Raw genomic sequence first — 12,858 nt, forward strand, 5'->3', positions numbered from 1 at the left:
GAGGTTATTGTACCATCTCAGTCACCTCATATACTTATCTATCCCAAGAATTTTTCTATTTGGGCTACATTTTTTGAGTAGACTTGACTCATCAGAAAATATAGAACTAAACTAAAGGGCACTGGACCCCACACATGATCAATTTTATTGTCATATTGGATGATCCCATGTTTAAACCAAATTTGAAAGAATCCCATACACACGACCAAGATCTGGTTTCAGGACAATGTATATATCGGTATATACATATTGATATATACCGGTATATCACAAGATGTTTGATGCATGTGTACAGTTAGAATGTTAGCAGTCCTGGCATGTTAACGATGCAGCTGGAGATGTACGCTTGTACACACACACAAAGATCAATCCCAATCAGTTCCCATTTTTGAACAAAACAATGTGACATAACAACCCACTATGTATGATGCTCATATCAAGTTTGTTGTGATCTGCCTTTACACTGCTGGGAAATTAGTGTGACCATGCCAACCACAATTAGTGTACACCATGAACCTAGGTCAAACTGTAAGCCCCTAATTTGTGCTACACATGAACAGTTGTTTTTAAATTATTAGACATAAATCATAGAGATCAAAGCTTTATGCTTCAATCAAGTTTAAATTTTTAAAGCAAACATTTTGTAGAATATAAACACAACACAATGTGGTATTGCAAGAAGCAGAAATAATATATTTTTGTCTCATAGGTGTACAAAATATATTATTTGCTCAATTAAAGAATCTAACACTGCAATTTCAAATATTATAGAATTTTACTGAGCAATTTAATATATAGCATGCTTGAAAATAAACAATGCACCATCTTACTTATCATCTCACTCATTTGGAAAATATTGAGAGTTCAAATATTATAATTGTTGACAATATGCATAATGCTGACATGATCACATGCTTTACTACAAAGTGACCAACACTGACAAGGGTCCAGAAGAGAAACGTTATTTCTAAATTAAGTATAAATTTATAATCACACTTTAATTCTTGTTGTTATACTGTATGGTACCTTTGTAATACAGTTTTATAATATTTTTGTTATTATCATCATGTTATAACAAAATACACCATACAGTCATGAAATAATCAGAAAACTGAAAAAGTGGTATACAAATACAATTACTAAAAAGTCATAAATCATTGTTACAGGTACTGAAGCCATTGATACCATATTCTTTCATTTCTCTGTATAGTATTTCCAAGTTTCCTACAATAATAAAAAAAAAATTGTTAAAATATCTATCAAAATACAAAGCTTGTATGTTATGCTAATTTATCCCAGTACAGGGCCTAAGGGTTATCGGTAACAAGTCTTCCATTAGTAGTTAGTGTAGTGAGTCAGGTCAGGGAATTAATATTAATACCGGTAGTACTCAGTCCTAATTATAGGCAACAAATGACTCATTGGTCATTAGTGCAGTGAGTTAGGTCAGGTTCTCTGGGATTAATAAAACCCAGTCCTCATTAACAAATGCCAGAACAGAGCCCCAGGGATTAATAATACCCAGTATTAGTATAAGTAACAAAAGTCTGATTTGTACATGAAGTTAGTGCAGTGAGTCAGGTTAGGTTCCCTGGGTATAATAATGTCCAGTCCTAGATATAGGTAACAAAGGTCCCATTGCTAGTTAGTGCAGTGAGTTAGGTCAGGTTCCCTGGGTATAATAATGCCTAGTCCTAGATATAGGTAACAAAAGTCCCATTGCTAGTTAATGCAGTGAGTTAGGTCAGGTTCCCTGGGTATAATAATGCCTAGTCCTAGATATAGGTAACAAAAGTCCCAATGCTAGTTAATGCAGTGAGTTAGGTCAGATTCCCTGGGTATAATAATGCCCAGTCCTAGATATAGGTAACAAAAGTTCCATTGCTAGTTAGTACAGTGTGTTAGGTCAGGTCCTCTGGGATTAATAATACCCAGTATTAGTTATAAGTAACAAAAGTTTCATTGCTAGTTAGTGCAGTGACTTAGGTCAGGTTCTCTGGGAATAATAATACCCAGTCCTGGTTATAGATAACAAATGACCCATTGGTAGTTAGTGCACTGAGTCAAGTCAGGTCCTCTGAAACTAATTTACCCAGTTCTAGTTATGTGTCCCATTGGTCATCAGTGCAATGATTATGGCCATGGTCTCAGGATTAATACATGTAAAACCCAGTTCTAGTTATAGACAAGTAACCTGTAGAATACTGTGTGGGTAATATTTTTTATATCGATTTTTGTTGCATTTGCAGCAAATAGTTACCAAACAATGAGAAATCTATAGGATTGAATATACCCCACAGCTGGCTTCACATGCATTGTTAATAGTTCATATGGTGCTTACACCAGGATTTAATTACAGCACCTAGGCGGTATGTGGTTACAGCTTAATGTTTCGAGTAATCGCAAGAAATTGACATGACAATAGAAATTCATTAAAGACTGGCACTCCCATACAATTAACAGCGAGTGAAATTCCTGGGATTGAAACATATATTTTGAAGTCACTGATGTAGGCAACGAATAACTGCAAGTTGACATAAAGACGAGGTAGTTTATTTAATCAGTGGTCAACTATAGGCTGAAATTATAATTAATTTGTTTATTTCAATTTCTCCTGACGTCAAATAGAATACACTGGTGAAACACGGTAGTAACTGTGGGTGAAAGGATGTTTTGGGGTGTAGTTTACATTGTACATGTATATGGAGTGGTAGGGTCGGGTGTAATGTGTTCATTTCCAACTATTATGAAGTCACGTAGAATTTCACTTAATTTATTTTTGCTGACATGTTTTCAAGCATTACATGTGAATCCAATTTTCACTGCGCTGTGTCTCAATAGAGTATGAGGGAAATGGCATATTCACTGGAATTTATTTCAGGGGAAAAATATTTTCAGTGATAATGAAGTATTATGACAGATACCCTCCCCGTGGCTTTCATTGCGTATGGAAGTTATTTTCACGAGTGATGCGGTGTATCCTGCTGCCGTACTTTCACGAGCGAAGCCACGGGGAGGGTGTGGGGTTCTGTTATTATTATTAATATGATACAAGACAGTGTTACGCCCTAGCAATGCGTGTCAGTGTAGAACGCGTGTCACTGTACGTGTGAAAATAAAATAATCAGACGCCTAATTTGAGTCATTGTCCGAATAAATAACTCGTGGGTGTTTAAGCGCGGTGGTCGTAGCGCAGCGCGTGTTCGAATTTTATGTAAATAAACAATGTATTTTACACGCGTTGTATACGTTGCTATGAGTCCCATATCGAACAGAACGCGGCACGACTGCCGCCCTTTAGTTGGGACCACGACAGAACCAGAACTTAAACTGGGCGACTACGATACACGGTTTATGTTGAAGTTAGAAGTTCCTCCACAGATCTGTGCATTGGCAAACATGCCGTGCAAGTGCGGTACTCCACTGACTGAATGACCTTCGTTGACATCGGTCGTGGCTGACTCGTGAGCTACACACTACAACTTCGTTTGTGATGTTGCTTGCTGGTCGTCGTAAGACTGAGTCTTGTTTTACCGATTAAATGTTGCTCATTTGGCGGTGGTAATCTTTATTTGGAACTGAGTAACACAACAACGTCGCCAGCAGAAACCTCCTGGTATCTCGATGTTGATGGTTGCGGCTCCATAGTGATCGCTGATTTTACTGCGGGTCCAGGCTGCGGGTTAATCTTCCGAGAGCCCTTCAAGATTTATAAAACTCAGTTTCCAGGTGGTAAACATACATTAAGTTCTCCCAATCCTAGTATTCTATGCGATGTACATCTAACATGCCAAAATGATGGTGAACGATTTGAACCTGACAAAAATAGCAGACGGAAATGTGTTTACAAAATAAAAATAGTGATCACTTGAAATAGATACCAGGAAGGGGAGGGGGTAAAAGAAAAGTTATATAACATTTTATTATTCAATAATTTTAATTTATTAAAATATATAAGTTTGTCCAACTCCCTGTGATACAACACCTCAGACATAGCTCATTGTACTCGACTTGAGTGTCGGCACAAAGTTTGAATTTTTGATATTTTTTTTTCATTGATGACAAAGTTGACCCCAAAGTTAGAGTAACTGTTCGCCAGGAATGGCTTTTTAACTCTTCTGTGATTTTTTTTGGCTTGGCTAATTTTGTTCATACTTTACAGGCAGGTCGTACCATCACTAATTGGAAAAACAATCCTGACCCACTGCTACCATGGCAACAGCCAAAATCTGCTTTTTGAATACTTTCGCTCCAAATTTATTACCTCCTACCAGTCTTGTAATAGCAGTGTCCAAATGATCATGCCTTTTATTCTGGCTACGTCGCCCACTGGTAAGAGATCACCGGGGCCGACATTGTTACACTGTCAACGTAATCCCAACGCAACTTTGAACTTTGAATAAAATGTAAATGCTGCCTCCAATCTAGAAAATACTATCGCAAAACGGTAGGAAATACTAGTGATACATCTAACGGCTGAATACGTCCTAGCAATAAAATAAAGTGACTTCTAAAGACTGAATGTTATTTTGCGAACCTCGTATAAGGTGCCCGGTTTTAGTTATACACCGACGTTAGCTTCACGTTCATGTCCTACCATGGTAACAGCCGAAACATATTGCTTGTTTTTTACCGGCTTGTTTCCATTGGCAACCAAAGTATTTTTATTTTGTAAACAAATTTCCGTCTGCTATTTTTATCAAGTTCAAATTGTTCAGCAACATTTTTGGCATATTAGGTGTACATCACATGGAATACTACGATTGAGAGAATTTGATGTAAGTTGACTGAGTTTTATCATAGTACGAAGTCCAGGAGGTTTCTGCTGGCGACGTTGCGGCGTTACCCAAATGAGCAACATTTTAACTGGTAATCAAGATTCATTTAATCCATGGCTAACAAGCAACATCACAAGCGAAGTTGTAGCATGCAGTACCAGTAAGTCATTCCGTCAGTAAAGTATCACAGTAGCACGGCATGTTTGCCTTCAGCATTGTATTCAAACGAATCACGTGGTGTGCCGTTCTCGTTCAAACCCGGGATTCGATCAATAGGAGAGTTTCAGTAAAAAAACACATTGCAAATCATGCAAGTTCAACATTTTCAAACCAATATACTAAATAAACAGAAATTCTCAGAGATGCAAAAGAAGGCTAGATATTACTTTTCACTATACACATCTCTGTTGATACTATCCCTCACATATTCTACTCCCAATTACTCCTGCGTAAAATGGACTAGCCTCTTTTCATGTTGACATTCAAAGTAAAATCATGTGACAGGCTGTTAAATTGGCTGTTGCACACTCTTTCGCCGGTCTGGAAAATTTGTTTAATTAGCTCTCATTTAAGCAACAATGCAGATTTCCCAGTGGGAGTGAAACTATTCGACTCTGCCATTAAAAAAATAGGGGTGTTTTCAGCAAAAAACGAATAACCCTGGAATGCACACAACATACTGAATTTCGGAAGAAATCGTGCATTACTTACAGCAGCAGAATACCACAGACGAAACATGAAAACACTATATATTGTATTTCGGCCTGAACCCTCTATATTGCAATTCAAGGAATTAACCCCATATGTGCATCCATTTCCCACCTTGGTATCACCAACCCCTGAAAACAAACTCTTAATACCACGCTGAAGCGTTTGGTAATAACAAATGTCTCATTGCTTGTTAGTGCAGTGATTCAGGTCAGGGCCTCAGGATTAAAAAAAATCCAGTCCAAGTTCAGTGTTCTCCCCAGACCCCAAGTCAAACACTGTATCTAATTTGCATAATTTTCCCATTGAATATTGTGATACAATAACTGTGTTAGTATAAAATTAGTTAACAATCTATCTACAATTAATTAAAGACGAGAGAGTATGATATTTTATATCATTTTACTCCATTGTCTTTTATGTATTTATCAAGTCAAATAAAGTTTGAAATAGAACAGCAAAACAAGCAGCCTATCGGCTGAGATAGCTCCGCTGTTAGCAAGGCACATTTCAATTAAAGAACAGAGGATATCATATAAGAAAATGAACAATATGTATGGTATGTATAGCAATCGGACTTGCTGTTTCAACAAGAATTCAAAAATATCACTTTTTACTAAAAATGACAAAAATATTCATCAAAATTAGATAATTGAAGATATCATCATGAAATGAACAAATCTGAGGGAGGTTTACCTGAGGTACATATATGTATAGTATCAAAGCAATCAGACTTGCGGTTTTTAACAAGAAGTCGAAAATATCACCTTTTATCAAAAATTACAAAAATATTGACTAAAATCAGAAAATTAAAGATATCATCACAAAATGAACAAATCTGAGAGAGGTCCATATGTAGTACTTATATATATATAATAGCAAAGCAATCAGACTTGCTGTTTTCAACAAGAAGTCGAAAATATCACTTTTTACCAAAAACTACAAAAATATTCATCAAAACTAGAGAATTAAAGATATCATCACAAAATGAACAAATCTGAGAGAGGTCCAGGTGTAGTACCTATATATGTAATATCAAAGCAATTGGACTTGCGGTTTTTAACAAGAAGTCAAAAATATCACTTTTTACCAAAAATATTCACCAAAATTAGAGAATTTAAGATATCATTATGAAATGAACAAATCTGAGAGAGATCCACATATAGTACCTATATATGTAATATCAAAGCAATCGGAATAGCGGTTTTTAACAAGAAGTCAAAAATATCACTTTTTACCAAAAATGACAAAAATATTCACCAAAATTAGAGAATTTGAGGTTTTGACAGTCTGCTATGCACCATTCCACTAATGCCTAGCTGTGTCGACTTTGTCGACAGCGGAGCTAAAAAGCAATAGAAATAGTTAATATGTTATAGCCAGTCAGTAAATATATTGTTATCCATGGAGATAACTGTTTATATCATTTTTTCGTGTCAACAAGTACAGTCAGTTTTAGTGCCCATGTCACTGTCTGTTCATGAGACATTAGGGCAAACATTTTTTTGTTGTGAGATTGCGAGTTATCAAAATAGGATGAAAATAATAAATCAATAACGACAAAATTTCAAACTAAAGTCAACGATTTTTCATTGATCTATACCTTATGTGTAATGCTATGATTACCCTAACTTTGTCCGCTAAACCGTAACATTCTTGCATTGAACAAATTTAGAATGTTTTGTTAATTAAAATCAGGTTTTTTTCTTGAACAAGCAGCCTATCGGCTGAGATAGCTCCGCTGTTAGAAATGCACATTTCAATTAAAGAACTGAAGACATCATCAGAAAATGAACAATATGTATAGTATCAAAGCAATCGGACTTACAGAAAATATCACTTTCTACCAAAAATGACTAAAATATTCACCAAAATTAGAGAATTGAAGATATCATCACAAAATGAACAAATCTGAGAAAGGTCTACATGTAGTATCTATATATGTAATATCAAAGCAATTGAACTTTTGGTTTTTAACAAGAAGTCGAAAATATCACTTTTTACCAAATATGACAAAAATATTCACCAAAATTATAGAATCCAAGATATCATCACGAAATGAACAAATCTGAGAAAGGTCTACATGTAGTATCTAAATATGTAATATCAAAGCAATTGAACTATTGGTTTTTAACAAGAAGTCGAAAATATCACTTTTTACCAAAAATTACAAAAATATTCACCAAAATTAGAGAATTGAAGATATCATCACAAAATGAACAAATCTGAGAGAGGTCTACATGTAGTACCTATATATGTAGTATCAAAGCAATTGGACTTGCGGTTTTTAACAAGAAGTCGAAAATATCACTTTTTACCAAAAATGATAAAAATATTCACCAAAATTAGAGAAAGATATCATTACAAAATGAACAATTCTGAGAGAGGTTCACATGTAGTACCTATATATGTAATATCAAAGCAATTGCACTTGCGGTTTTTAACAAGAAGTCGAAAATATCACTTTTTACCAAAAATGACAAAAATATTCACCAAAATTAGAGAATTAAAGATATCATTACAAAGTGAACAAATTTGAGAGTGGTCCATATGGCATCTATATATATGTAATATCAAAGCAATTGGACTTGTCGTTTTTAACAAGAAGTCGAAAATATCACTTTTTACCAAAAATGACAAAAATATTCACCAAAATTAGAGAATTAAAGATATCATTACAAAGTGAATAAATCTGAGAGAGGTCCACATGTAGTACCTATATTTGTAATATCAAAGCAATTGGACTTGCGGTTTCTAACAAGAAGTTGAAAATACGGACGACGACGACGACGGACAATCACTCATATGATAAGCTCCGCTCGACAAAGTCGACAGCGGAGCTAAAAAAACTGCAAGAGGGAGCACTGCAATTCAGCGGCACCATCAAGTAGGGGAGATGGGGTTTTCCCTATCAGGGTGTGGAGCATTCTCTGGCTTCCTTTGGGCCAAAATTTCTGTCAGACAGGTCAAAGTTGAAGACTGAAGCCACTTGTGATCCCTTGTCATTCAGAATTTTGTGGTTGCCAGAAAATCTGCCCCCTAGGGTAAGGGGCACATGGCCATGGCATGAGGGCGATGCACCCCTGTTTCTTGTTTAAAAAAATTCCTGAAAATGATTCATTGGCGATTATCTTAGAACCACTAATAAACAGACTGGCAATCCAGGTATTTATTTTGATCTAACGTGTGTCTCGAGTTAATGTTTCAATCTTAGAAAGAACTGGGGATGATAAAAAAAAATGTCCACAAAGTCATGCGATAACATACGACTTTGTTGGTGTTTCAACAGGAAGTGATGCAAAAGGTCAGACCAAAGTTTCCAATTTTATCTTACATTTTGCCCTGATGTATCATATTTTCAAGAGTTTTTTAATACATGATCGGCAAAATACAGTAACATAATACCAGCTCTGTTGTAGACATGGCGACGTCAACTATCCTAGAAAAATCGACTAACTATCAGAAAAAATATTATGGTAAAAGTCGTTCATTTTTCTTTATTATACATTCAAGAACATTACTATAAAGATGGTTTATACATTCAAATAATCATTACTTTCCTAAAATATGGTCAATTTTGGATATAAAATATATTATTTGGAAAATCAACTTAAAACTCAACTCGCCATTCGGCAAAATTTGGCAAAGCATGAGCCACCAGCGTAGCCGAGACACACAATCGTTGGGCAGATTGACACCTCCAAACAACAGTGTTGCCAGTCATTTTTTTTTCTTTGGCGATGCCTGCAGTTGAATAATTTTTGCTTCGATTTATGTACAGTTTTATTTTCAATGGGACCTTATTTCACTTGTTTTTTTTTTTGAATTAAAGTACAAACTGCAAATAATAGCAGTGTACCAAATCAGTATATTTTCCGGACATGTGCAGTATTTGTGATTTGTGAGACTTGTTTTGTCACATTGTTGCTGTTACGTGCAATGGGCAAATTATTAATATTCTAGTATTTGATTTGGATTTAGAGGGACCACACCCTTGAAAGAACATCTCACAGGGTCACATCACTGTACCATTACGCTTTAGAGGTGTGGAGAGAACACTGTTGTTATACATGTAGGTAAAAATGTCCAATTTGTTGTTAGTGCAGTGAATCAGGTTAGGTTCTAGGGGAATAATAATACCTTATTATTAGTTTTATAGTTAGTGCAGTGAGTCGGGTCAGGTCGTCTTCGATTACCAGGTAATAATACCTAGTCCTATCGGTCACTGGTAGTATACCGTAGTGGTTGTCGCATCAGACTCATGATTTGTAGACCCAAGTTCAAATCCTACTAAGGCTGAACACGGAAAGCCCAATTCCACTGGCCAAGATTTATTCACTAACGAATGCGACTTTGGGAGAACTTTGATTAAGGTCGGATAGTGCATTAAATTGCCATTTGATAGGAAAATGGCCGCACAGTCCTGTCATGTAGTCCCAAACTTGAATATGACTTCTGTGGCAAAAATGCACTATGTGTCAGCACTTGCAATTTGCACATAAAAAAAGTCAGGAGAGTCAACAGTGAAATTTAATGTCCGGAACTGTTGCCTGGCACAAAAAAATTATTAAAAATAATAATAATACCTAGTCCTAATTATGAGTAACAAATGTCTTATTGGTTGTTAGTGCAGTGAGTCAGGTTAGGTTCTAAGGGAATAATTATACCTTATTATTTGTTTCATAGTTAAGACAGTGATTCATAATATCCAGTTTTAGTTATACATGTACATGTATAGGGAAGAAATGTGTTATATACATGTATAGGGAAGAACTGTGTTAACTCCATTTTGCAAAAAGTTGTGAGATAGAAAATTGAACTGTAGATGGCATTTGGGGGGCTCACATCTTTTCCATAGAGCCCTCCGTTAAAATAAGCTTTTTACCTCTCCTGTTTTCAAGCAACGTGCAAGTTATTTTTAAAAATGTTATGGTTATATTGTTCAGTTCAATTTTCAATTCCACAATTCTTTGCAAAATCCAATATTGAGTTAACACATTTCTTCTCTATAGGAAGCCATTATCCCATTGATCATTAGTGCAGTGAGTCAGGACAACGTTGTTAGATACAAATAGATTGAATGGTAAACTTTTGATTTTCAAAGGATTTTTTTAGTAATATTATTTATTCACTTATGGAACATGTATAAATGATTGTTTAAACATTCATCTATCACAGCAAGTATTTGGAAATGAAATTAAGAAAGCATTTCTGTGAATTCATGGCGTCCCAAAATTCAGTAGGAATTCCAAGTGGTTACTCACATTCTGGAGCTACATTTATATCCACAATGCAGCAATAATAAAGATGGTTTTTGTATTGTAAAACTTACTAAACAAATTAAAATGTAATACAAAAATTGAAATAACCATGAATGGTTGTTATTAGTGAGATTAATAACAAGTGTATAATGAGATTAATAACAAATTGTATGTCTTTTCTAAATGACTATAGTATTGCCTAGGCTGTTTTATAGCTGTGGAATCATAGCCCTATGTTGCCGACCGCATTATTTACGTGACTGACTCTGGCCGGCCCGGTTAAAATCCACATGCCAAATTTGGTCGTCGCGAAAATCACATTTTAAGACCTTCGAAAGTACTCACTATGTTTATTTACTTCCAAACAATGACCAGAACCTATTTGCGCTGTGAAATGATGACGGTGGTCATAATTAATTGACTTTATTTACTGTACACAGAGTCGCAGAAAAATAACAAGACGAAAGACGCCATTTTGTATTCCAGAGTTTATAGCAAATTACGCGAGACCTATAATTTTGTACCACGTGACCGAAATCAGTAGATAAATTGCGTTTATGCAACTAGTTTCTATTATTAAACAAAAATCATACAATTATAAATACTGTATGTGATTGCTTTTTTGGAACAATTAGAATAACGGGAAGTATGAGTTTTATTCTTCCACCACTGTATCACATGACCGCCAAACGAGATTACATTTATTCTGTGCTAGGGAGTGTGGGATGTCAATGGCTGCCGTTTTCTCGTAATTTGCTTGGTTTCCGCGGTAATTGTAAAATATCACAAATTATTGCTTATTTATAAACACAAATTGCAAACAAAAGTTTGTATGTTATTCATCCAGCAATCAATTCACAATAAAGGTACATCACACCATAGTAATCAAAAGCAAAAGCGATTTAATTTATGTATGCCAGATTTCTGTTATTAAACTGTGATAGATCCCGTAGCTCTATGTTCGACGTACAACTACAAAATTAAAAAAAAGACGTCCAAATGAAATTGTTAGGGCGAAATTCGATTGTAGGTCGCACCAAAGAGCTACGGAACCGCAGCTAGCTGTTTTATTGACTATTGACACACCTTTGTCATTTACGCAAGAGTATAATATATTATACAAATTGTTCTATCTCGTCATGTTATAGAGAAAAAATATGATAAAATAAGAAAGTGACTGACATGTTTTATACAAGAATATCATTCAGGTTATGGGTATAAATTACTAAAATAGTAATATCAATACCTCATTAATTACTTAAATCTTGCGTATTAAAACATTTTAATTTCAAGAAAATAAATAGCTGCTAAAATATAAAAATTTCCAGAATGGATGATACAACTTGACAACACCAGCGAATTCTGTCATCATATACGGAATATTTTACAGAAATGCATCTCAAATGGAAGAAACACAAAACGGAAAAATAGCATATCGCTCGGTGGCTCAGTTGTTGTCCGTCTGCTCAACGTCCGCATATAGATTATTTAAATTCAAGCTGGACATGTACATGAAGTTTAAACTATCACTTTCTGGATCAGATGTACTATATACATGTCTATAAATTACTGTTTTGAGAAATCGATGCACATTCGAAATTGGAATTGAACACAACATGATGATGATGATGATGATAGAATCAAATGGACGACTCGAGACACCGCAGCAGTCTGAGCAGGCACACTAAACAAGTCATAGTGCGATAGCTAGCTAGTAAATATCAATATTAGTATTGAATCGTCATATACTTACCTAGCAGCTTCGCCGAACAGTTTCGATGCACTAACACCATTTCAATCGGCGACGGATATGCTATGCAATTGATTTTTAAAAGTACGACAGTTGAATTGAGCTCCGCGATATGGCTGTTAGGACAGCCGATTGTAATACCCCCTAAGTTAGCGTCACTGTGTCTGCGTCAAAAAGATGACAATTCGGTCTGAAAAGATGCGCAAGTAAAGAAAACTTAAATTAAACATAACAAATTACTCCAAATTATACACAAACTGTCCAGAATTATTCAGAATTATGAGATTTATTGACTTGTGAAGAAAAATAATAACAAAGAGCAAGAGGACGTTGGTTTTAATTTTCGCGGGTACCAAAATAG

The 12,858-nt window shown here is 35.2% G+C and overlaps 1 long non-coding RNA gene across 1 annotated transcript; it reads right to left on the reverse strand.

The window, feature by feature from the left end:
* Positions 1-667: 667 nt before the first annotated feature.
* Positions 668-12,653, reverse strand: LOC146734054 (uncharacterized). The gene is made up of 2 exons (XR_014931706.1): positions 12,501-12,653; positions 668-1,224 (listed from the first exon to the last, which is right to left on the reverse strand). It is a non-coding gene; the product is annotated as an uncharacterized LOC146734054 (long non-coding RNA).
* Positions 12,654-12,858: the final 205 nt, after the last annotated feature.

This window comes from Saccoglossus kowalevskii, chromosome 15, assembly GCF_978046115.1.
Source record: "Saccoglossus kowalevskii chromosome 15, keSacKowa6.1, whole genome shotgun sequence".
In the NCBI taxonomy this organism is placed as follows: Eukaryota; Metazoa; Hemichordata; class Enteropneusta; family Harrimaniidae; genus Saccoglossus; species Saccoglossus kowalevskii.